Below are 27,404 nucleotides of genomic sequence, written 5' to 3'. Positions count from 1 at the left end.
TAGACATGTATAGGGAAAGACTTAGACAACAGGTCATCATCAGTAATTTAAGAGCCACGCTCTTGTTGGTCTAACACTCACCATGCAACTTTTTTACGAAAAAAATAAGGCAGTGTTGTCCCTCTTGCCTTTTTAGTCTATTTCAAAGCCGTACTAGGACTCCTGTCCTCCTCCTCTGAATAGTACTGACAGTTACTTCCGCCCTCTGTCAGGTTCCAGGTTACAGTCCATAGGGGAAGTCCTATGACTTGCCCCCTTCCATCCTGCATTACCGTACCGATGGCTCGATTGAGGTCTTCACCTGTATACCTGAGCAAGGGTTCTATGTTATATCTGGGTCTCTATCCGAATTCAGCCACCATCTCACTCCGGCTCACTGAAGTAAGAGACGCCCACCCCCGCGGTAAGGACGCGCCAAGCAGGTATTGCCCCAGCGGAGGGCAGAGAAGATGACTCTGTCCCTCCTGGGCCTGGAACTCTGCTGTGAGCGATGCAACGGTGCTGGTACGCGGAGTAGTCCTTCCCAGTTCCTTTTCAAAGGCAGCCATCCGAGTGTTAAACATTTGCACTAATGATTCCATAGTTGTCTGCACTGAATCCATCTTGGTCGTGATAATTCGTGAAGTGATGTGCTTGTGATGATGATGGAAAAATAAAATAGTGTTCGGAAATTATGAAAATGTAAGCTACTGGTAGGTGAACATTAGTTGTTTACACTAACATTGTATTTGATATGTTTACTAGTGATTTACTAATTATTTTAAATAAATTAAATTAGAAAAAGCAAAATATGTCTACTTCATCTGACACCTACCCGCAAAAAAAGTATTTTTTCTTGATAATGAATAATGAAATGATGAAAGGTGATGATGATGAATGATGAAACCTAAACCCTCACCATCGGAGCAGAATCCTACTCCGAACCCCAAACGTCCGCATAAACTTTCGAGTTATAAAGCGGCTTGATGGCACGAAGCGAAAATAGGTACACTTTGTTTATTGAATATTCTGCTAAATAACACTATCGTGAATGTTTTCCGACTAACTTAATGCGATCATCATAAACTGCCTATATACGTCCCACTGCTGGGCACAGGCCTCCCCTCAATCAACCGGAGGGGGTATGGAGCATACTCCACCACGCTGCTCCACTGCGGGTTGGTGGAAGTGTTTTTACGGCTAATAGCCGGGACCAACGGCTTTACGTGCCCTCCGAAGCACGGAATCATCTTACTTTTTCGGACAATCAGGTGATTCAAGCCTGAAAAGTCCTTGCCAAACAAAGGACAGTCTCACAAAGTGATTTCGACAATGTCCCCATCGGGAATCGAACCCGGACCTCCAGATCGTGAGCCTAACGCTCTAACCACTAGACCACGGAGGCTGTTTTTTCAATGAAGAAAACAACGGCCCCGTTCCCGTTCCCTCAAAAAGTCTGTTCCATAGGGAATGTGTTTAGTTGTACAGTTATGAGCAATATAATGTACCCACTTTAGGACTCTGTCGCACTAACATATTTGACATTTAGTGAGACTTACACTTCAATTTGTCAAAAAAGTTAATGTGACATGGTTCCAAAGTGTATACATATTAATGCTCGTGACCGTACCATCGGCCAACCAACCCCAAGCAAATACGTGCCATTTCGTTAGTCTGTAATCTGTAGGATCTACAAGGATCTGCTAACAAAAGATACGTGTAGTAGTTATTACTAATACCCAGAAAGCACAAGTTTTAAAATCTCATAACTTTACAATTCACAACGAAAATCAACAGTGAAATAAATGGAACAACATTAACTAGTTCAAATTACTTTGAAATTCCCTTAAAGCATGAATTTTGTAAACGCCAGACGTGCGCTCCAACTTGGAAATACGCTGATTCTTACATACATACATAAACTCACGCCTATTTCTCACCGGGGTAAGTAGAAACTATAGAATTCCATTCGCTTCTATCCTGACACACTTCTCTTGCTTCCTCCACATTCATCAATCGCTTCATACACGATTCGAGTAACCTATACCAAAATTATTATACTTAACTTAAATACGTACAAAGTGTGCAATAACTTATCAGTACTTGTTCATTCACAACTTGTTTTACTTTTAATGTAATAGGTCGCCATTTGAAGTCTGGACACTTCTCTGATCTGTATTTTACTAGACAAGTAATTTATTTCCTTCAAATGTAAACAGTAGTAGTGCCTGCGTGGGTTGTTTAAATTATATACGCCGCCCTGAAGCAGTTTACCTACAATTTACTAACTTTTAATAATCCTGTCAAAATCGCCGTCCAAGCCCTAGAGCACTAAAGGATAATTTTCCAAAGGAGAAATTACAACAAGTTATTAATAACGCTTTACTGAATTATAACATTTTATTTAACCACTAGACACATACGTTTCGTCAATCAAATAGGAGGGTTTTTATTTCAACAAAACCGACAGCAGACAGAGGAGCAGCGTGGTGGAGTATGCTCCATACCCCCTCCGGTTTACAGAGGGGAGGCCTGTGCCCAGCAGTGGGACGTATATAGACTGTTTATGTTATGTGACCATTTTGAGGTCAGTTAAGTGTTACATTAGGAGGGACGTAGGAGACAAGAGTAAAAGATTCGCCATTTACCACTACAATGACGGCCTTTATACCGCCTCTGTAGTCCAGTGGTTGAGCGTTGGGCTCACGATCCGGAGATTCCGGGTTCGATTCCCGGTGGGGACATATCACAAAAATTACTTTGTGGACCCTAGTTTGGTTAAGACATTACAGGCTGATCACCTGATTATCCGAAAGTAAGATGGTCCATGCTTCGGAAGGCACGTAATGCCGTTGGTTCCGATTACTACTTACCTACTGATGTACTTAAGTAAATAGTTGTTACATGAGCCATGTCAGGGGCCTTTAGGGGCTCAATAGTAACCCTGACACCAAGCTCGATGAGGTTGGTACTTCACCTCACAATCCATACGATAGAAGAAGATTTCAACATACATACGTAAGTACATAAGTGCTTCCTCCACATTCTTCAATCGTTTCATACACGTACGCCGGTTCAGAGTAGATTGTACTGAACCTTTTCTGGACTTCTCCAATTTGGTCAATGTACGTCCTTCTAGGTCTTCTAGGTCAATCTTCGCTTTATACACTGCTTTCGTATTCCTGTTATCCTTCATCCGCTCTACAATATACTTATTTATTTTTATTTCAATATAGTATTTCTTTTTTTATTATCGTCATTGTAAGTGTAAAAAGTAAAGAGTGTAAGGAGAGAGAGCCTTTTGTTCCAAATATTTAATTCCTACACAGAGTTTCACATCCCTCTCAATAATGTTCCAGAATAATCCCTACCCGAGCAAAGTTTTATCGTAATGTCAGAAAATAGGTGAACCTTTCGGGGCCCACCCTTTTCGTGTTGCGTGCTAAGGGCTTGTATAGTTTAGACCTTATATTTATTGTTATAGCCTCTCTGGTATCGTAAAATAAAATCAGGCAGCCCTCTAACGTAACAATACATATGATAAGTTCTCGCTAATACTCGAGATAGGTTGTCGCTTCTATCACGCGAATCAAATAGGTTGTACTTACTAGGGTAAATAAAACGGTATATAGAAATAAAACCAAGTTTATTGACATTAAATCCCTAGCAAGTACATAGATCGGATCTCTGGGTCGCAGGTAATTTGATACTGGCTGAGCAACCTTGGTGCAGTAGGAAAACTACCACTTCCCTGTAACTCTTCCCACGACGACACGGGGTACACCGGCGCGCGCAGCAGGGCAGCAGAAACGGTGGGGTAAGTACAGGACCGAAAGTGGATCCAGCGGGTTGTAGAACCCGAAAGGTGAAGCGGTAGAGGTAAGTACAGGACCGGTAGTGGGTCCTGCGGTTGTAGAACTCGAAGGGTGAAACGGTGCAGGTAAGTACAGGACCGGTAGTGGGTCCAGCGGTTGCTGAACTCGAAGGGTGAACCCTGGAACCCGGAATTAGTCATTTCAAGAATTGTCCGAATTCCCAGTCTGACTGCCACATGCCGATCCCTTAGCTTGATTGAAGATGGGAAGTGGATAGCAAGCAAGCTTAGCAATCTAAGATGTGGCTGTCAGCAAATTACACACAATAAAAGTGAATTTAGCAAAATAAATTTAGAAAAAGAACAAAGAACAAGATAAATTTATGGTAGGTAGTTGTTTTAAAAAACTATCTAACAAAATAGTAAAATTGAATATTTTAAGCTGAATAATTTTAATAGTAACGATATTAAACGTATTTTGTACATTATTATTGTTCCATTTAAGGATTATTTAAACAAGGAAAGTACTTAGGTACAAAGATAACTTTAAGTTGGTTAAGTAGAATTAATTTAGAAAAATTGACAATTTAAATGTTGTTTTGAACATAAAAGATTGCTAATTATGATATAAAATAAGCACTAAAGCGTGAAAATACATTTACACGATGATTATGAAAAATGACAGTCATGCAATGAACAAAGAAAGCATGTACTAGTCTACGTTGATATTTAAACTAATAAAAATAGTAATTGCTACACTTACCCAATTAATGGGGATAACACAACACTATAAATTATTATATCGTAGACAAAATTAGTAAAAAAACGTATTTAAAAAATATACGAGTAATCGAGGTGTTCTCGCTACAAAGGCAGAAGGATTGTGTCGAACATCCGACCGGAAGAGTAACGGCTCGGCTGTGGAATGTAGGTACGGCTACCTACGCAATGTGATAATTATTAAAGTCGTACAATATTAACGGAATTATTTTGTAAATAGCTATGTTTTGTTAAATTAATTAGTATAAGTTTATTTATGTAATATATTTTAGTTTTAAGCAGTAGTTTTTAAGTGTTTTCAATGATAACTTTTTGATAGTTCCTAACAGAAAAACAAGAGCAATTACACTCAGTAGTAAAACGCGGCAGGCGTTACATACCCCCCTTTTTTGGGTAGGATTTTCGCTAAGAAAATCCGCTGACTAAAATGTAAGCTAGTCTGTCCTTCTTACTATTGACCATTCTAAAAATTACGTGGTACACATTCATTTCAACCCTTCCATTCACCCCCCTACTTTCTTTCATCCCTTTCACACACAAACAGTTATCTTATTTCGTTTTAAGTGACTGCGTCCTTTCCAAAAAGAGTACTAGACTTTTAACCGCAGCTTAGTACTCACACGTAATCAATAGGAGATTTAAGGTAACCGTTTTTTTTTTTTCTTTTTATAGTATAATTTTCTTATCTTCGGGGTAGGGCCGAAGATAAAATAAATAGAATGTCCTAGGGGTAGGGCCTGGAGATTCAATATTTTTTTTTTGTAAAAAAAAAAAAATTAGAAATACTATATATAAGTAAATATATTTAAGACGGTAGGTAGTTTTAGTAAGTAAGACATTGTTTTAGGCTAGTTTTGGATTTTTTAGTATAAGTTTTGGTAGTTTTAGTAAGTGTAGTTTTTGTTTTTTTTTTTTTTTAAAGTAGTATTTAAGGTATTTTTAGAGAATATTAGAAGATATTAGAAGACGCATGCCATGCTCAAGATTTAAGTTTTTGGCAGGCCTAAGGCGTTAGATGGTATTACACATCAATCTCTTGACTGACTCTTACAGTCTGCTCGAGAATTAGTAAGCAGCTGGGGGATTCTATGTTTTTCTCTCACTTCCATCCCAGCAAGGAAGTTTTGTAAATATAGAAAGTTTTATTTTAGTTAGGTAATTTTTTGTTTATTAAGTTTAGATATAATTATTTAGAATAGTTTGTAAGTTTAAATCCTTGACATGCCAAATCTTCTGGAGCTTCCAAATGAGACTCCAATATGTCTTCAGCGGCCTGCTCCTTCGCCAAATCCACGATTAGCCTGCGAAGTTCAACAACCGAACTGCCACTCTTACCGCGCAATTGAACTTCATATAGGAGTTCATCTTTCTGAAGTGATAAATATTTAATTGGACGAGACATCTCTATTACTTTATGTTTAAATTGTAATTAGTTTAGTTGTATAGTTATTTTTTGAGTAAGTGTTGCAAGTACCTGAAGTCTTAATAACTAAAACACAACAAACGGCAGAAGGAAAATAACAAGAAAACAAATGCTACTATCAAAAGTACACAACAATTAAAACACAGGGGTAGATAGAGGTTGGCAGTGCAAAATCAAAGTTTTCCTTCTGTGCGATGTGGTAGGTTCGATTTTGAGTTTTTAATTGTATGCAATCACCTTGAAAGAGAAATAGTAAGGTATTCCCACAAAGCAACCACAGCACACAAAAGTTGTAGTTACAATTCACTTAAAGCTAGACAAAATAATCAGACCAACACCAAAGATGACCAAAAATGCCAAAACCAGCAAAAAGGATACTCAGCTCAGTATTTCCTTAGTTGGGCGCCATTGTCGCTTCTATCACGCGAATCAAATAGGTTGTACTTACTAGGGTAAATAAAACGGTATATAGAAATAAAACCAAGTTTATTGACATTAAATCCCTAGCAAGTACATAGATCGGATCTCTGGGTCGCAGGTAATTTGATACTGGCTGAGCAACCTTGGTGCAGTAGGAAAACTACCACTTCCCTGTAACTCTTCCCACGACGACACGGGGTACACCGGCGCGCGCAGCAGGGCAGCAGAAACGGTGGGGTAAGTACAGGACCGAAAGTGGATCCAGCGGGTTGTAGAACCCGAAAGGTGAAGCGGTAGAGGTAAGTACAGGACCGGTAGTGGGTCCTGCGGTTGTAGAACTCGTAGGGTGAAACGGTGCAGGTAAGTACAGGACCGGTAGTGGGTCCAGCGGTTGCTGAACTCGAAGGGTGAACCCTGGAACCCGGAATTAGTCATTTCAAGAATTGTCCGAATTCCCAGTCTGACTGCCACATGCCGATCCCTTAGCTTGATTGAAGATGGGAAGTGGATAGCAAGCAAGCTTAGCAATCTAAGATGTGGCTGTCAGCAAATTACACACAATAAAAGTGAATTTAGCAAAATAAATTTAGAAAAAGAACAAAGAACAAGATAAATTTATGGTAGGTAGTTGTTTTAAAAAACTATCTAACAAAATAGTAAAATTGAATATTTTAAGCTGAATAATTTTAATAGTAACGATATTAAACGTATTTTGTACATTATTATTGTTCCATTTAAGGATTATTTAAACAAGGAAAGTACTTAGGTACAAAGATAACTTTAAGTTGGTTAAGTAGAATTAATTTAGAAAAATTGACAATTTAAATGTTGTTTTGAACATAAAAGATTGCTAATTATGATATAAAATAAGCACTAAAGCGTGAAAATACATTTACACGATGATTATGAAAAATGACAGTCATGCAATGAACAAAGAAAGCATGTACTAGTCTACGTTGATATTTAAACTAATAAAAATAGTAATTGCTACACTTACCCAATTAATGGGGATAACACAACACTATAAATTATTATATCGTAGACAAAATTAGTAAAAAAACGTATTTAAAAAATATACGAGTAATCGAGGTGTTCTCGCTACAAAGGCAGAAGGATTGTGTCGAACATCCGACCGGAAGAGTAACGGCTCGGCTGTGGAATGTAGGTACGGCTACCTACGCAATGTGATAATTATTAAAGTCGTACAATATTAACGGAATTATTTTGTAAATAGCTATGTTTTGTTAAATTAATTAGTATAAGTTTATTTATGTAATATATTTTAGTTTTAAGCAGTAGTTTTTAAGTGTTTTCAATGATAACTTTTTGATAGTTCCTAACAGAAAAACAAGAGCAATTACACTCAGTAGTAAAACGCGGCAGGCGTTACAAGGTGCTTATACAAGTTACTGCCTACGTGCCAAACTCAAACATCGTTGCAAAAGGATATATCGACGATATTTTTCCCTACAAATTTCTACCCGGGCTGAGCTCTGTGCTCGGATTTTACCTGAAGTATTCAATCTTTATACAATAGCAAATGTGAAGATATAAAAGCGCCTACATATAAGTTTTTGCAAACGCACAGATCGTTGTGTGTACGTCGACGAATTACAGGTACTTTTCGCAATTCGCCCAATGAGTGCGACTTATGAAAAAATAGAGCACATTCGTTACGTCGTCAGGTACTTATTAAAACAGTCTCTCCTTATTTTCTTGGTGAAGCAAATCCTTGTCGTTACCGTGCGCGAGGTTACCGGTGTTATTTGAATTAATCATGAGCTGCGTTGTATGAGACAATCCACCTCGATCGCTTCAAATGAAGCGAGCGGAACGCTGAAATAAATTGACGTTTACTTGGGAAACGTGTGTCATTTGACGTCACGATTAACACGCACGATTCGCTGGAAATCGGGACGACATGTGAGAGACATACAGGATGAATAAGAATACATTATAATTTTGAAGTGTGGAAGGCTTAACTCTGGAGCCAGTGAAGAATTAAGCCTCTTTGCATATTTCTCTCGTATTTGCATAATGTCACATGACTGTGATGTACCTATTCTAAATCATTCTAGACTGAACGGAGCGTAGGTACACGTCTGTAGAGTTTAGACTGCGTGTGAATATTACAGGTTGAGAAGATGCTGTTGTTTTCTTTAGGCGGTTGAGACATTCAATAAGATCCATACACTTTACTAATATTATAAATGGGAAAGTTTGTATGTGACTGTCTGTTTCTTTGTCCGTCTTTCACATTTGAGATAGTTGGAGTGATGGAGAGTGACATAGGCTCCTCTACCCACTTCCCTAAAATGTGGGGTGGAAGTTTGTACGGAGTATTCCGCGGACTAATAGTGACTAAAAACATGGTGCACTATTTTTGGAACTGTTATATATTAAATTACAGGGTAATCATATAAAATAAAAACTGCATACTCAATTCCTATTGCATTGACGTCAATGCAATAGGACTCCGGAACCATCAAGTTTCATTTCAATGGGAAATCGTTAGTTCGGGTTTGGAATTCGGATAGCAACTACGTTTTGTATAATTCTAATACATTTTCTTTAAATAAATCTTTTTTAGCGTAAATAAAATTGTTTTTTAAAAAGCATCACCTGACCCACCCCGTAATAGTGGTGTCAGAAGTGGGATACCAGTGAATTTTTACCGTTTCTTCGTCGATTCCTGGTATTCCATAACGCGTTCGCGTAAACGAATCTCATAAAAATTGTGTGGAACATTGGTGATGTGTCTGTGAAAATACAAACTTATAAACTAACACGCTATTCCTGTCCGCTCGTCGTCACCAACCCGACTCCGGAGTGACTTCCAAGTTCTCAAGTTATTTTCGTCACTTCGTCAAACTCTTCAAAATCTTCTAACTCACCGTCGAATTAATAAGTACGGTTAAACGGCGACAGTCTACCTTCCCCGCATCAGCTCGCTGTACTCGCCGTCTATCTGGAGGTCTAACCACGACAGTAAGCCTTACTTCGAGAAGCCTGCTGGTGGACCACCGAGACTGCATCCTGGGGCCAACAACAAAACTGTCAGAATAAGCCTGCCAGTCGATCGCCGTCATATATTTTTCCTGCCGCTGCGCTGCCGCCGCCGTCACCTCGCTGCCGCTTTCCTGCACGTATCCTGATTTCGCTGGAAATGAAGATTTACAACGTGGTGTTCGCGCTGGTGTTAATGTGAGTAAAATATTTGATTCACTGTAATTGCTTCGCCACTCTCTTTTAATTAATCTTAACATTCTAAATTTTGTATCACTTAGTCGATTCCTAAATATCTCCTATTATATTACCTGTCTTAATAATCCAAAATCTAAAATAATAATCTAACCCTAATACTTACCTAAATCCTATTTACATACTTACGTACTTACTTACCTCTTATAATGGCGGAAAGCAAACCTCCATCAACTCCTTCAGCTTCGAAGAAGGTTCCTGAAATTTTCATATCTGAACCTTGTCCTCTTCAGGTTCTCTGTAATTTCATTAATCCATATAAGGGTGATCGAGAAACCCTAACCGCATTTCTGACAAATTGTCAAAATGCTCTTGATCTGGCTTCACCTTGCCAGAAAATAATATTATTAAAATATATTATAGCTAAATTAGAAGGCAAAGCACAGGTAGCATGTTCTAACAAAGTGTTTGAAACATTTGACGAATTAAAGTTATTCTTAAACCAAAACTTTGGAGAAAGGAAGCATTATAATCATCTGTTGTTAGATCTTCAATCATGTAAACAACAATTTAACGAAACTGTTGCACAATTCGCTTTGCGTATCGAAAGCTGCTTAACATCCTTGCAATCGGAGATACACAATTCAGCTTCCCTAAAAAAGGAGCTCGTCGGTCGACTCGCTATGACCGAAGACCTTGCCTTGTTTACGTTCAATTTAGGATTATCACCACGATTGAGCACAATCGTTCGATGCCGAGAACCGAGGTCATTGAACGATGCCATCAACATAGCTCTCGAAGAAGAGAAGCTTGAAAACCTCGTGTACAAGGTTAATCGTAACAAGCAAGCTCATTCTCATTCGGAAGGTATCTCCAAACCAAAACGCAACTTTCAAAATTCTATATCATCGCAACAAAATTCGACATCACAGAAAATTTGTAGATATTGTAAATACCCGGGCCATGATATTTCGGAATGTTTTAAACGAAAACATAATAATTCCAAACGAAATTCTAGTTATCAAAACAACAATCCCACGGCTCCTATAAATCATGTTGCGGACGAAGCGCAATCGGAGCCGGAGTCGTATAACAACTCGGATGGCCCGTGCGAACTATGTGATAACGATAATTTAAACTAGTAAACAGAATTACGGACACGTGTCGACGTAATTCTGCTCGTTTAGACACAAAAGTAAATGCTAAATCCTCTCGTGTCACTGCTTCCTTAAGTTATGCTAAAGCCTGTGCTCAAAACTCTCCAAAGAGAGTCACTGTATCTAAGAGCCAATCTAATTCAAAATCTCTATCTCAACCCTCTCATACGAGAGACTCTGTATCGTTGAGTCGCAATAAAAATATTGCACCCCTTAAATCTCAACCCTCTCTTACGAGAGACTCTGTATCGTTGAGTCGCAATAAAAATATTGCACCCCTTAAATCTCAACCCTCTCATACGAGAGACTCTGTATCGTTGAGTCGCAATAAAAATATTGCACCCCTTAAACCTCAACCCTCTCATACGAGAGACTCTGTATCGTTGAGTCGCAATAAAAATATTGCACCCCTTAAATCTCAACCCTCTCATATGAGAGACTCTGTATCGTTGAGTCGCAATAAAAATATTGCATCCCTTAAATCTCAACCCTCTCATATTACGAGAGACACTGTTTCGTTGAGTCGCAATAAAAATGTTGCATCCCTTAAATCTCAACCCTCTCATATTACGAGAGACACTGTTTCGTTGAGTCGCAATAAAAATATTGCATCCCTTAAATCTCAACCCTCTCATATTACGAGAGACACTGTTTCGTTGAGTCAAAATAGTCATCCATTGCTAAATCCTGAAAACTCTCAAAATAGTGAAGGTCCTATGAGTTCTATCTCTACTTCGTCGGAAAACAATACTATATATAAAGTAAACACAATTTCACATAAAATCTCATTACCGCATATATTATTAAAAACAAATTATGCGGAACACCCTTTATGTTTCTTAATCGACACCGGTTCAACCGTCAGCATAGCTAAACTAGCAAACTTTACGAATAAACCTTCACTATCCAACGAAAAAATTAAATTAAAGGGACTTAGCGATGATGACTCATATTGTGAAACCTTAGGGTCATTCCAAATCAATTTCAATTGCATTACGTCATCCGAAAATCCTTCCACTATAACTTTCGATTTCAAGTTTCATGCTATTAGTGACAATGTTCAATTAAATTACGATGGCATATTAGGCAACGATTTTCTTAAAACTTTAGATGTCGATATTAGATATTCTCGCAACTGTTTGTATATGCGAGGTCATTCTCTACCAATCCGCTTCAATCGGCCCACATATGCCATTCCTCCGCGATCAGAAGCCATAATCGAATGCTCAATTTCTAATGATCTAAAGGAGTACGAAAATCTTAAAGAAAGTTTAGTCCTTGACCATTTTATTTCGGACGGCGTATATATTGCAAATTGTATCGTTCTTCTCAAGCCCAATGGTCGAGTTAACTTATCTGTTCTAAATACTACTGAATCAGAGATCATCATTCGAGATTACCGCGTGAATCTCACTCCATATGATAAGCAGTCTTCAACACAAATATCATCTCAAGATGATTTTAAAGACATTTACAATGTCCACGTTTTACATTCCGATAGGAATCAACAAGTCCTCGATCTTATACGAGCAAATCATCTTAATAACGAGGAATCCAAACGTCTACTTGAATGTTGTTCTCAGTACACAGATATCTTTCATCTGGAGGGAGAACCATTATCTTTTACTAGTGCACTGGAACATTCAATCAATACAAAGGACTCTGCTCCTGTCCATGTAAAATCCTATCGTTTTCCCGAATGCCATAAGGATGAAGTTGAAGGCCAAATCAAAACAATGTTAGAACAAAATATCATTCGTCCTTCAATGTCACCTTGGAGTGCTCCAGTTTGGGTAGTCCCTAAAAAGAAGGACGCGTCAGGGAAACAAAAGTGGAGGATAGTCATTGACTATCGTAAGCTTAATGACGCAACCGTTACCGAGATCTATCCACTTCCGTTAATAACGGACATCCTCGATCAATTAGGTCACTCCAAGTATTTTACGACACTTGATCTCGTCAGCGGCTTCCATCAAATAAAACTTAAAAAGGAAGACGCTGAGAAAACCGGCTTCACCGTCATCACAAATGGCACTTCAGGACATTATGAATTCACCCGTATGCCCTTCGGGCTGAAAAATGCCCCTTCAACATTTCAAAGATTGATGAACACTGTTCTAACAGGGCTCCAGGGTTTACATTGTTATATTTATCTCGATGACTGCATAATCTATTCTCATGATCTCGATTCACACATTCAAAAACTAAAACTCGTGTTCGACCGACTTCGTCAATTTAATTTAAAACTACAGCCAGATAAATGCGAATTCTTACGTCGCGAGGTCGCTTATCTAGGCCATATAATCACGGATAAAGGTGTGTCACCTAATCCCGATAAAATCAAGGCAGTCACAGACTTCCCTATTCCAAGGAATGCCAAAGACATTAAATCTTTTCTTGGCCTCGTTGGTTACTACCGACGATTTATCGAAAACTTCTCCAAAATCACCAAACCCTTAACTTCCCTTCTTAAAAAGGACGCAGAATTTAAATGGTCATACGACCAACAACAATCTTTCGATATTCTAAAAAATAAACTAACATCTGCGCCCCTCCTCCAATATCCGAATTTTAACGAACCATTTATTCTCACTACCGACGCTTCCAACTACGCTGTCGGAGCCGTGTTATCGCAAGGCGACATAGGTAAGGATAAACCCATCGCCTATGCGTCTCGAACACTCAATAAGGCCGAAGGTAATTACTCCACAATAGAAAAAGAACTTCTAGCTATCCTTTTCGGAGTGAAGACCTTCCGACCTTACTTATATGGTCGAAAATTTAAAATCGTCACCGATCATAGGCCACTTGTATGGCTTTTTAATGTCAAGGACCCTGGTTCTAGATTAATAAGGTGGCGCCTAAAATTGGAGGAGTACGACTACGAAATCATTTATAAACAAGGGAAACTTAATTGTAATGCAGACGCTTTATCTCGTTGCCCTGTCAACGCTCTAAATGATTTTGGAGATCCCGATTCAACTCGTAATCCTTCTAATTCTAATTCTAATTCTACTAATTCATCACCTCGCGTGTCCGATGACCCGAGTCCTTCTATTTCCGAAACTTATGAACAGTTTTTACAAATAAACCGTCAGCCAGACGTATCTTATAATACAATCATTGAAGAACATAATCAATCTCTACTTAAAGCTAAGTGTAAACTGATAGCTTATCCAACGTCAATTGACTTAGATGAATCTGTCCCATACTGTACAGAAATCATCAATTCCTCCACAAGCGAACCAAATATCCGAGACATCGATCGTGAACTTAACACTTATTATTCCACAAGTAATGATAAGCATGTCTTTACTCATCTATTTATTCGTCTCAATCACTATGACGAAATGTCTTATAAGGATATATTCAATGTCTTACGCGAATACAGAGATATGATCAAATACTGGTATTTGGAGGAAAAGGAATTCGCAATCTCAGATTTTTCCGATCCTTTTAACAAAATAGTTTACACTAAAATTTACAACATTCTATCTTTCCTATTCCATGATACCGGAATTAAAGTAAATATCTATCGAAATTCAATACTATATCCTACTCCTAGTGAAGTCAAAAACATTTTAAAAGAAAATCATGATTCTGTCTCAGCCGGACACCCCGGCGTATCTCGCATGTTTGATCGAATCAAATCTCAATACTGGTGGAAAAACATGCGCCAAGATATTGATGATTATGTAAAAAATTGTCGCTCGTGTCAAATAAATAAGCCTTTGCGCCAAGTGAATCGTGCGCCGATGATAATAACATCGACTGCCACAAGGCCTAACGAAAAGGTCTTCCTAGATTTAGTCGGTCCTCTCCCTGAAACTCACGAACATAAGTTCAAATTTATTCTTACACTGCAAGACGACCTGACTAAATATTCACAGGCTTATCCATTGCAAACATGCTCGGCCGAGGAAACGGCCAGATTATTCGTTCGGTATATATCTCACATAGGTATTCCCAAAATGATAGTCACAGATCAGGGAACTAACTTTTGCTCTGATGTATTTAAGCAATTAGAAAAGTTGTTCGGTATAAAGCATATATATGCATCTCCTTATCACCCTCAAACATGTGGTGCTCTAGAGAGGAGCCACTCGACTCTTAAAGAGTATTTAAGATCTTACATTGGAGAAAACCAGCACACGTGGAATCTGTATTTACCTACCGCTATGATTGCGTATAACACAAACGTCCATAGCACTACAGGATTCTCGCCTATGGAACTTTTGCTGGGTTTTAAACCTTATATCCCGAGTAGTATTGACTCTCTAGATAATAATACATACACCGACTACGTCAGAGCCCTTAATTATCGCCTATGTTACAGCCGACAAAAAGCTAAAGAAAACATTATATCTTCAAAAGAACGCTCAAAAAACTATTATGATTCACGTACTAAACCTACAACTTATAAAATTGGCGATATGGTATACGTTAAATGCCATCACAAACAAAATAAAGCCTTATCACCGGTGTGGAAAGGTCCTTTTCAAATCATTAAGCTAAATGGACACCACACCGTCACATTACTTATAAATAGAAAACATGTACGTCATCACTATGACGAAATAAAACTCGCAGCTGATCAAACCTTATCACCGTAACATAACGCGCGTCTCTATCTATTCCAGGGCCGCACCACCGGTTATTTGTGAATTCGTTTCACAAATCCGAGATAGTCCTGGACTTTTCTTCGACAAACTTCTAGATGTCAAATTCACTAACGGCGAATGGAATGTCGTTACGTATTTAGATATAAGTCATATTAAACCTAATTTAGATAAAGCGGAGTTCTTATTCGAAAGAGTAAATTTATTTTGCAATTCGTTTTCATCGTCAAAGCTAAAAACAGACTGTACTAACTCTCTGTCTGCTTTACATAATCAACATATAACTAATGTCAATAAATTTTCTTCTATATCATACTTACTTGTCGATGAACAACCCCGACGTCAAAAACGAGGTCTCATTGATTTTGGGGGCTCCATCCTGAAAACTTTTTTCGGCACTTTGGACAATGAAGATGCGATTAAATTCACTGACGCAATTAACCAGGTACAGACAGACGAAAAACAGTTGTCTTACCTAATGAAAGACAATATACATGTAATTAAGTCAACTATTTCAAATTTTAATAATTCTATGTCTAAGGTCAATGAAAACGAACAAAACCTACTTAAGAATATGGACACCGTGAATAATATGTTAAATAAGATTAGTAACTCTAACGATAAGCTAGAAATAAAATCTCAATTAAGTTCTTTATTAAATTCTTTAGAAGCTATAATTTTAACATTATCTTTCGATATAGATGATGTAAATAATGCTATCCTTTTTGCAAAGTTAAATATATTACATCCTACTGTGCTTAGCCCTTATCAATTGTATAACGAGTTAGATAAGCATAGGAATGCTCTTCCTAAAAACCATGAATTGGCAGTATCACTAACTCTGCAAAACATTCATCAGCTATTAGACATTTCTAAACTCGTTTGTTATTATCACCTTAACAGAATAATTATGTTAATCAAGATACCGCTCGTCTTACCTCAAACCTATAATCTATTTAATATAATCCCTTTACCCGTTCCTTACGACGTTTCAAAACCAGATACTTTTGTACTTATTGCACCTACAAGTTCTTATGTAGCAATTACAGCTGATCATATGTTTTATTCACCGATAAAAGATATTGAGAAGTGTAAAGTGATCAGTGGCAAGTGTTACGTGTGCGTGTTAACGAACGTATATTCGACAATTGCGAATCCTACGTGTGAAACAACCTTAATCACCGAAGTAGTACAAAATTTACCCGATTCTTGTGAAGTTAAATTGTTACATGGACATGTAGATATTTTTCATAAGATAAGTAATAATAGGTGGCTCTTTGCCCAATCCGAACCAGGCAAATGCCATATCACTTGTAAGAACAACCCTATCAGTTATGATGAAATTTTGTTTTCTATTGGTATTTTAAAATTGCCAAAAAACTGTAAAGCTTTTTACAAAACTTTACAATTTGATCCTATTACTGAAAACTACATTTCCAATGTAACAAACTCAATTTCTGACTTTAACATAATACTCGATGATTGTTGTGAAAGGACTAAACTGAACAAAACATTGTCAAAATTACCTTATAATAAGCTTACAAATATTGATAACTTAGATTCACTGTTACATGCTAGTGTGCATTTAGATTACCTGGAAAAGGAATTAAATAGTATCGAAAGTCCAACTCATATGCAAAAGTATGGCATTCATTATATATCGTTAAGCTATGTCCTAGGAATAATATTTTTGTTATATTTACTTTATAGATGTAGAAAACGTCTGTGTCGAAATAATCCTTCCACATGCTTAGTCCAGATATTTAACCAATGTCACAATAAAAAGAGTTCTAACAAACCAGTAGCACAGACCGTAGTGATGTCGAATGTGCAGGAATCTTTCTCAGACACGGAAGATGAGATAAGGACACCAGTCACAGTCAAAAGGAATATAATCCTTGCATCTCAAAACCACTCACCTTAACTTCAAATTCATACTTATTATTTTCGTCAATAAGAACTTATTATTAATATAGTAATTTTTAATATAATGTAACCGAAATCCAAGTTCGATCTGATTTTAATCTCACATCATTTTAAGGGTGATGTTCGATCTTATTCGGGGGGTTGTTATATATTAAATTACAGGGTAATCATATAAAATAAAAACTGCATACTCAATTCCTATTGCATTGACGTCAATGCAATAGGACTCCGGAACCATCAAGTTTCATTTCAATGGGAAATCGTTAGTTCGGGTTTGGAATTCGGATAGCAACTACGTTTTGTATAATTCTAATACATTTTCTTTAAATAAATCTTTTTTAGCGTAAATAAAATTGTTTTTTAAAAAGCATCACCTGACCCACCCCGTAATAGAACCTTCAACCGCTTCAAAAGGGGGGTGAAATTGTAAATGGGATTTTTCACAGTAGTCAAGGTAGGAAGCTAAAAATTGGTACACAGACTCTTTGTTACAAATGATAAATGCCGGAATTTGTGTGAGACTCTTATCTCCGCAAAATTAGTACATCTTCTATGATACAAACGAAAAATAAAATTATTTATTTAAAACACATTAAATAAAACAAATAAAATAAACAGCCTCCGTGGCCTAGTGGTTAGAGCGTTAGGCTCACGATCTGGAGGTCCGGATTCGATTCCCGATGGGGACATTGTCGAAATCACTTTGTGAGACTGTCCTTTGTTTGGTAAGGACTTTTCAGAATCACCTGATTGTCCGAAAAAGTATGATGATTCTATGCTTCGGAGGGCACGTTAAGCCGTTGGTCCCGGCTATTAGCCGTAAAAACACCTCCACCAACCCGCAGTGGAGCAGCGTGGTGGAGTATGCTCCATACCCCCTTCGGTTGATTGAGGGGAGGTCTGTGCCCAGCAGTGGGACGTTTATAGGCTGTTTATGTAAAATAAAACAATGTTAAATCTAAACTTTTGAGAAAAAAGTCTACATTCGAAAGATAAATTTCTTATGCGTGGATGCCCCGAGATTATGTAATGGGACGAGACTTCGTGTTATACAACTTGGCCGCAACATCATTAGCGCAACTATCTTAATCGACGTAGGAAAGGGTGAAATGTAATGATCCCATGAATTCCCACAGATCTCCGCTTCCAGTTTAAAAGGCTACAATTTCCAAAGCGCAAGTGATCTACAATGCGCAAGAAAATCTGTGCTGCACCCTTGGACAACAAGCTAGTTTCCAACTAGTCAAATCAGTTACTTTTTACTAAACGTCAAAACACGAAATTATTATGGAATTTGTATGAAATGCACACTATGACGTCATAGAAAAACGTGATAAAAAGTCGGACTTATTATTACGTTTTTCGTGATTAAAATTCTTAAATAAGTTAAATAGAATAAAACCGTTTAAAAAATGTTTTTCGTTAGTTTTTGATCTGTCTTTATTTAGTAATCAGAATATCATAATTTTTCTTGAACCTAGTAGACAACCCAATTGTCCCAAACTTACATCTTTACATTACCCAAAATCTTACATTATATCCCCAAATATCGTCTACAGTAGCGTGTTCAAATAATATTCTGTTCTGAGATCTCTTCTTCTGTGTTCTAAATCAGGAATGGGGAACCGTGTTACCGCGAATGTAACGCGAGCGAAGCCGCGGGCAAAAGCTAGTGTATTCTAGTGTATGCTGGTGTGTGTGCTAGTGTGTGTGTGTATTGTCTACTTATATAAAAACTGACGACTGAATGCGGAACTATGTTACCAACTAAATAAAGAGATTTTGAGTTTCAGTTCGCTTAGTGACTCAAATGCTTACCGAAGTGCAATGAAAACCTAAAGAATGTCGGTAGGCTGGTTGTTTCTTACCATCTTTATTTCACTTTAGTTTTACTAGAAAGCTACCTAAAACCAAGCCGCAAAGAGTTCGATTCTGCTCCGCACCACTCTAGTGCCTAGGTAGTAGCGACTTCAGAATAAATCCCGCTTAGGGACGGTACTGAAAAATATCGGCACTCCAAGGACGTGATATAAGATCTCGACAACCCAATTACTCAAGCCATAGAGCCGGCCAATCAACTCGTGACAACAAACAGAGCCTAGATACCGACCCCGCCGGCGTGGCCGACATTTTTCCTTATTCAGCGCTTATCTCGGTACCACTAGGGTCGTCTCCTCTCAAGACTACGCACTGAGCCTAGGTTCGAACTCAACCGGGTGAGATCTCAGCGTTCTTCATTTGTTCGGCCAAATAGTAAATGCCACGTCAAAAAAATTGCTGGAAAGAGTTTTCTTTCATTCTTTGGTCTTTGCCGGCTAATTCCTCAAGTACTTACTTACAACTGGAAGTTCTCAACACTCAACGAGCGTAAGACGTTAACAAGGGTGGTTTTTCCCCTCCACAAGGCGACATTGAAAAATGACAGCGGAGCAACAAAAATCCTAAGTCGCAAGACGCCTTACCAACACGATAAACTCGGAATTCATTCGCAACTCGTTACATGAAAATTATCCATTTTCTCTTAGAAATATGAAGACTTTTTATAAATTTCGTGTGTAATAAAGTATTAGCTAGTTTGTACGTTACATTGGTATGTATAGCCAGATAAAAAAGACCTATCTATGCATAGCCCTCCTTCATAGGAACTACATTTTGCTACCCAAGGCAAGTGTAGCTGACGACATTGGCCGACAGCAGCTGCCGGTTGCTAAAGGCATTGGTCGGAGCTTACGACACGACAACAGCTGTTGTTGTCCCTGTCAATAGCAAATTTCTACTCGTGTGTAATCCTTACTCTCTGCTCTACATCTATTACAAATATTTATTTAAAAATGCCACATAAAATGCCATCGAGCATGAAAGTGTGTGCAAAGCCATTTAAGAGCAAACGGCTTATCCTCACAGCTCTAAATGTAGGGAAACCGGAAAGATTTTTTGATGCAAAATTCAATTTTGGTTATACAGTGAAAAAATAAATTGAATGTCCTGCGAGCGCCGCGTACATTCATTGGGGTTAAACGCTTGGGAGATCAGATCGGTGGCTCTTAATTTCCATTTAAATTGAATTCACTCGGCAAATTAATCGTTCCAAAGAGTTTTTATAGTTATTAATTGCGACGTTGATACATTAGTGAATGGAATATGCGGAATAGAATGTTTAATTTCGGTAATGGGTATCTGTACAAAGAAAGGGAAATCATAAATGGAGCTAGTTTTTGTATTTGCAGGCTGAGTACGCAAAATTGTGGACTTGTACTTATAAATCCATTATAAAATGAAGCTGGAACGAAAATGGGGTTGACTGGGTAAAAGTTTAGTGCGCAACCAGCTGCATACTTTACGAGCAAAGTCGATCGTAACTGGTATCGCGTCTATAGCAGATGGCCAAAAACCGGCCAGATGACGAACTTTACTGAAGTAATTTGTTTTCCAAACATCCAGCCAAGTTTTTTTTTTTTGACGAGACTTATTGTAGATTTGCTGCAGATGGCATTAACTACTTGGTCGGACAAATGGGGAGCGCTGAAGGCTCTCACCTGGTACAACGTTTAAGACAACAGGCCTGAGGCTGCCCAGTTGGGCGCGAACCTCGGCTCAGGGCGTCGTCTGGGAGGAAAAATATTTGAAAGAATTAATCGACCCTAGTGGGTCGATAGCGATAAGCGCTGAATGAGGGAAATCGTCGACCACGCCGGCGGGGTCGGTATCGGGGTCCTGAAGTGTTTGGTATCGCGAGCTGATTGGCTGCCACTATGGCTAGAGTAATCGGGTCGTCGGGATCGTATATCACGTCCTTCGGACGCCGATACTATCCGGCCAAGTAACGCCAAGGCAAATCTACAAAAAGACCTAAGTAAGACCTAAGTACCTAAGTCACATAAAAAAAACTACAACAACACGCCGTAAGGTTTGCGTGAGAAATCACAAATAAGTACATACTTATGTAATATACGTATATTTATTCTTTTATTAAGTACTAGCTGGTACCCGCGACTTCGTCTGCGTACTTTTAATTTGAATATTAAGGATTATATAAAAGGAACGGTATAGCATGTGATTAAAAGAGAGTAAGTAGGTATATTTAAAAAAAATAAAAAATATCTGTTTACAGTAGTTATAAAGTACCTATGTATTCCATTGGGTGGCAGAAATTACCTAGGAATATTTATCGGTCCCTTATGTCCAAGACACTTACAGGGGTCAGCGTCACGTTGTGTACAAAAATATTTTAAAATGACCTAATTTAAAACTTTTTTGTACACAACGTTTGCTATTTTGTTATTATTTGTTAAAATGTGGAGATTGTTTGGACTCGACACTCGCGAGCAGGCCACGTATACACCACGTGCGCTCCCCCACCACAAGACAGCGCCGTTGACTGCCGCCACACTTCGGCGAATGTGCGCGACGACGAACGACAACCGACGGCAGTGGCGGCGATGCAGAGTATTCGTTAAAAGGAACTTTATCTACAAAAGCCAAATTTTTTTTTTAACTTGATACACCCAAAACTACTAAATATCATGTTCCTAGGTTCAGTGGTTAATATTTTGTATACAAAAAGTTTGGCTTCGTAGTTCCCGTTCCGAATCCGTTCCGTTCCGTTCGAATTTCGGAAAATCCGTTTGTTGAAAAACTCTGCACATCCTAAGAGACCTACGTACCAAGTTTCATGGTTTTATCTTCAAAAATGACGAATACCCATACAAACTTTCAACCCGTATTTCACCCCCATACTGGTAAAAATTTCAAAATGCTTGAACAAACGATTTTTTGTTTGTTATTTAGTGCCTAAACACAAAATTTAATATTTTTATCTTGAAAAATGACGAACCTCATAAAAAATTTCAACACCTATTTCATCCCCTCAAAGATCGAATTTTCAAAAACGCTTTAACAAATTGTTTTTTTATTTCTTATCAAGTTCCTAAATATAAAGTTTCGTGGTTTTATCCCCAAAAATGACGAACTCCCATATAAACTTTCAACCCTCATTTCACCCCCTCACTGGTCGAAATTTCAGCAACGCTAGAACAAATGTTTAATTATTTTTTATCAAGTGCTTAAATATAAAGTTTCATAGATTTATATTTTAAAATTAAAATATCCCATACAAACTTTCAACCCCTATTTCAATCTCTTCGTCCCTTCTTTTCGCAATAAAAGGTATCCTATTTTCTTTCTCAGGGTCTAAAGATTGTCTGTGCCAAATTTAATCAAAATCGGTTGAGAGGTTTAAGCGGGAAAGCGTAACAGACAGACAGACAGACAGAGTTACTTTCGCATTTATAATATTAGTAAGGATTATTTTCCCTCGTTGAATAGTAAACAAACTAAGTGTAGGTGTTATAATTTCGTTGACGAACTGATTACCTATCCGTTTCTTTGTCTAAAATGAGTATTACCTTATTACTATGATTGATTACTGGGCTTAAAGTTCGTATAAATGTCTATCGAATTACCTCCTCAAGTTTAAAGCGTAGCTAGTCATGTAGTACTATATTAATTATGTGGTGTAAGTAATTAGATTTTATCTGTATGTAATGTAACAGTCAGTTGAATAAAAAAACTTATACAAATCAGATCAATTAATTGGCGTAATGTAATTCTAGAAAGAGTTTTAATGTTAATAGATAGCTAGCTATAGCTATGTGTAGGTTCCTGTAGGAATGAGATATAACTGTTTAATAAAGACAGTTGCATCAAAATTTTATCATAAATTCCCTAAATTATGGCGCCTACCTACCCTCTAAGTTAGAAAAGTGATCAAATACTAACTTGAAGTCACTCAGTTTAAAAAAAAACATCGAAATCATTCCAGTAGCTATGGCGTCATGCGCTTCTTGACACGATCACGAAATCTAGATTTCCGCGGGAATGAGGTATTTTCCCGCCATAAAAAGTAGCCTGTGTCCGTGCCTAAGATCCTATCTTTAAATTAACCAAGTCTTATAAAATTCCGTTCAGACGTTAAGGCGTGAATGAGGCAAACTTTTAAAACAAACAATTAAAAATCACTAACCTAATTAGTTTTCTGTCTACTGCCTACGCCTTAAGTACGATAGCATAAATATTAATAGCCCATATTCTTTTTTAGGTTACAATCTATCACCTTACTAAATTTCATCAAAATCCGTTCATCCGTTTAGGCATGATAGACAAAACTCCCAGCAAAAACCATAAAAAAATCACTAACTCAATTCAGTTTTCTGCCTACTTCCTACCCCCTAAGTACGATGACGTGATCAATTTGATCGTACAACCGTTTTTAGATAACCAACTATTACCTTACTAAATTTCATTAAAATCCGTTCAGCCGTTTAGACGTGAAAGAGCAAAAGTCCCAACAAAAACGACTACAAATCACTAAATCAATTTAGTTATCTGCCAACTGCCTACCCCCTAAGAACGATGGCGTGATTATTTATAGCCTATGACCATTTCTAGGTTATCATCTATCACCATACCAAATTTCATCAAAATCCGTTGAGCCGTTTAGGCGTGAAAGAGTAACAGACAGACAGACAGACAGACAGAGTTACTTTCGCATTTATAATATTAGTATGGATATGATAATTATATCCTATTTTTATCTCATGTAGACTATTAAGTTTTTGTCCCACTGTTGAGCAAACACCTCTCTCTCGAAATTATAACCTTGTTCGGATCACGAACAAAATGTAAAATTGTCTATGGTTTTGGTTATTATGAAAAAGGTATTGTCATATACAAAGAGAGAGACTTGCTTCTTAGCATCCAAAATGGATGCATAATTAATATCTTCTTGTGTTAGATAACTAATTTAAAAAATACAAAAATGTGTAAAACGTGTAAATGTGTGAGAATAAACCTTTGAAATGTTACTTTATGTGGTTGTTTAATTAAAATACCAGCGCACCAATTTAAGAATTAAGACTAGAATGCCACAATGTTTAGTGACCAGAAAATATCCGAAATTGCCATAGAAATTAAAGAATACTATCCATCCATCATTCCTTAAGTCGATTTCTACGGCTTATTCAGTAGAATAAATAGCATTAAAAGGAAATTAAAAGAAAGAAATGCAAGAAATAACAAGGAAGGGATTATTTCTTTTGTTAATTTCTATAGCTTTAGCATCTTTATCAAAACATTTATCAAAAAAATATTTTCACACAAAGAATGCAAACACACAGATAGGTAGGTAAACTCTGTATGTACACTTTTGTAACATTTTACGAGCCGTTAGATAAACAACGCGCCTTTTCGGGTTCTATGAGGAATATATGTTTTTCACTTTTATGATTAGAAATCTACGAGCGAATCAAAAGAAACATGGATCAATTTCCAATCATCTGGTAATCCAAACGAATAAGGGTAGCCATTTCATCAGAGCTCAGGATGTATTATAGATATGAAAATACATAAAGATACAGGTAGAAGAGTTTACGTCGTTGCCTCTGATTAAATTTTCTTTTTTATTATAACTTTTTAGCTTCCCCTCGGAAGTTCGCGATTAGGTTTTTAAAATCATAATAAGTTGAGTACTCATTGGTAGTTTTAAAGCACTCTCGAGTCGGCGAGGTTTGCCTCCTGCATGTGAGAGCAGAGTAAATATCTACACATAAGTACTTTCAAGCATATGAGAAATTACCAATTGACTCACGGACCGGTTAGCTAGCATACATAAAACACACTTGCTTAAATAAAACATTCAAAGAAAACATTTTACGATTATATATATATTTTAGGTAAGTATGATTTCAAAATGAAAATATGACACAAAAATCGCAGCTTGCATTAAGTAAACCAATTGTTTTGTTAGCTCTAGACTGAAAGGATCTCTTAAGCCCAAAACCCGTACACTAATAACCGCAAAGCCGCTTACAGGCATTATAGCTGCAGAAGGCTCCGCGGCGTTTCAGTGTTCAGCGAGCGACATTCAGTGCCGAGGTGAGGGTCGCGATGGACGCACGTACCCCCGTCGCACCCACTGAAAACTTCGTAACTTCAAACATACCTACATCCTTAGTTATCTTTTAAAACAAATCCCGACCCGAAAATTGTGTAACTGAACTTTGTGCGTTTACTTTCTAAAGTTTGAAGTGTAGTTGCAATTCTTTTGAGTCATCATCTAATCCGCAGCAATGAAAAGTATACGTTTACGGTAATTCCTAGCAATCATTACGCGTGTGAAAACACGAGTCAGTCGCCAGGTGGCCACCGCTTCCCAGGAGTCAGCCCAATTTAACGTCGCGAGGTAAGTTCCAGTAGTCGTAAAGCTCCATTTAACTTAGTTCTACTTACAGCGCCCATAAAATATAATTTTGAAAACTCTGCTACATGCGCTAACTTTAACGTAACCTTCCGAACAACTCTTCAGGAATTCCTTTTCAACACTGCTTTCCATGAAGCTAAATATCGGCTACTTAAATATTAAGAAGCAATAATTTCTCAAAAAGTTTTACTTTCCTTTCGAAGGTACATAATGGCCGCATGAAGCTGTGTCAAAATAGCCTTTAAAAGCTAACGCGAAAGCTGAACTTGTGTTTGCGAAAGCGAATTTTAAAAAGCGAAGCGAGTGTTTGTTAGCTTTACAGCCTAATTAGTTTCAAATTAACAAAGTCGTTAAAAAGTGAATACAATGGAGTAAGCACTTTACACCAGGCATATTTAAGATAATATACGTGTGACCCAAAAACCCCTTTTCCACCGAAAATGTGGTCACATTTTCTCTTCAGTCTTAAAATTTCATATCAGTTCTTTGTACATAAAGTTGTCCATTATTTAGGAGTTAACGAGCTGTAAAAGTCAATGAGTTAAAAGGGCCAGCATGATAGCTGATCAGATGATCCCTGGATGTGGTGTTTGGATGAAAGTTACGTTATTTAGTCGAGCCACTTATGAAAAAAAGTTGCCCGTCTGACGTCGCGTAACTCATCATAAGTGGTTCATTCATTCATGCTCACACGGGGGCGTAGGTCTGAATACAAGAAAGCATATAACAACAATATACAAGAAATAGCATACTACAAGAAACATACACACTACACAGCTTATATGTGGCAGTGGGAGGCCAGAGGCCTCCAATCGAACCGGAGGGGGTATGGAGCATACTCCAGCGCGCTGCTACCAGCGGGTACCTATTATTATTTGTTCAGGCCGACTAAAATTATTGCTACATTAATTATTTAAATAGAGATTTGCAAACTTTTTACGTCTAATCGATCTGTGGGTACTCCGGCCAAGTAGTTAATGCCATCTGCGGCAAATCTACAATAAGTCACGTCAAAAAAAAAAAAGATCTGTGGGTATACGACTCTGCACTGCGAGTACAAGAAACACTCAGATCAATTTACAAAAGTCCGTATTGATCCGATCAGGAATCGAACCAGGCAACTATGGTTGGTGGAGGTAACATCACTACATAGTATAAAACAAAGTCGCTTTTTCTGTCCCTATGTACGCTTAAATCTTTAAAACTACGCAACGGATTTTGATGCGGTTTATTACATAGAGTGATTCAAGAGGAAGGTTTATATTGTATAATAACATCCATTAAATAGTAGAGAAATACTTTTTGAGGTTTTGAATGTGCTGTCGTACATAATTTCATTTTTTCCTCAGCATTGCACCCGAGCGAAGCCGGGGTGGGTCGCTAGTTTGGTATAATTTTCTCGTTCGATCCAGTAGACTTTTCTAAATTAAACAAAAAAAAACTAGAATGAAGTATCCGGCCAGTAATAGTGTTGATACCTAATTAGAAATCGATTTAAATGGCTTAATTTGTTAACTCCTATTGAAATGTAATCAATCGATTCGCAGGCGCGCTACAATCCGATGCCGTTCATTATTTATTAACTCTTGACGTCTAATGTTAAATTCAGGCTAAACATCGATTAGTGCGAATGAACTACGATTAGTGCCTACATACATAAACCCACGCCCGTTTCCCCTAGTGAGGTAGGCAGATCCACAAGTTAATAATGACAACCTACAGCCACTTGTAATACGAAATCCTAAGATGGATTATGATGAGCCAATCGCCTATTGATGGGCCATCATGTTAGAAAGAACACAATCCCTCAGCCGATTTTACGACTTTT

The 27,404-nt window shown here is 37.7% G+C and overlaps 1 protein-coding gene and 1 long non-coding RNA gene across 3 annotated transcripts in view; one reads left to right on the top strand and one right to left on the bottom strand.

Annotated features, from left to right (window-relative positions):
• The window catches only part of LOC126379875 (uncharacterized), a 185,764-nt gene that overhangs the window by 61,765 nt on the left and 96,595 nt on the right, over positions 1–27,404 (top strand). The window contains exon 1 of one of the 2 annotated variants that reach the window (XM_050028852.1): positions 25,288–25,558. The exons of the other annotated variant lie outside the window; for it this stretch is intronic. The gene's annotated coding sequence lies outside the window, so the exon portion shown is untranslated. Of the gene's footprint in view, positions 1–25,287; positions 25,559–27,404 lie in introns of those variants that run through there. 2 annotated transcript variants of the gene reach the window in all.
• On the bottom strand, positions 3,676–7,224 carry LOC126379894 (uncharacterized). The gene is made up of 2 exons (XR_007568395.1): positions 6,770–7,224; positions 3,676–3,973 (listed from the first exon to the last, which is right to left on the bottom strand). It is a non-coding gene; the product is annotated as an uncharacterized LOC126379894 (long non-coding RNA).

This window comes from Pectinophora gossypiella, chromosome Z (assembly GCF_024362695.1).
Source record: "Pectinophora gossypiella chromosome Z, ilPecGoss1.1, whole genome shotgun sequence".
In the NCBI taxonomy this organism is placed as follows: Eukaryota; Metazoa; Arthropoda; class Insecta; order Lepidoptera; family Gelechiidae; genus Pectinophora; species Pectinophora gossypiella.
The sequence above is the reverse complement of the archived record's forward strand: the minus strand, read 5'-3'. Positions and strand labels throughout refer to the sequence as shown.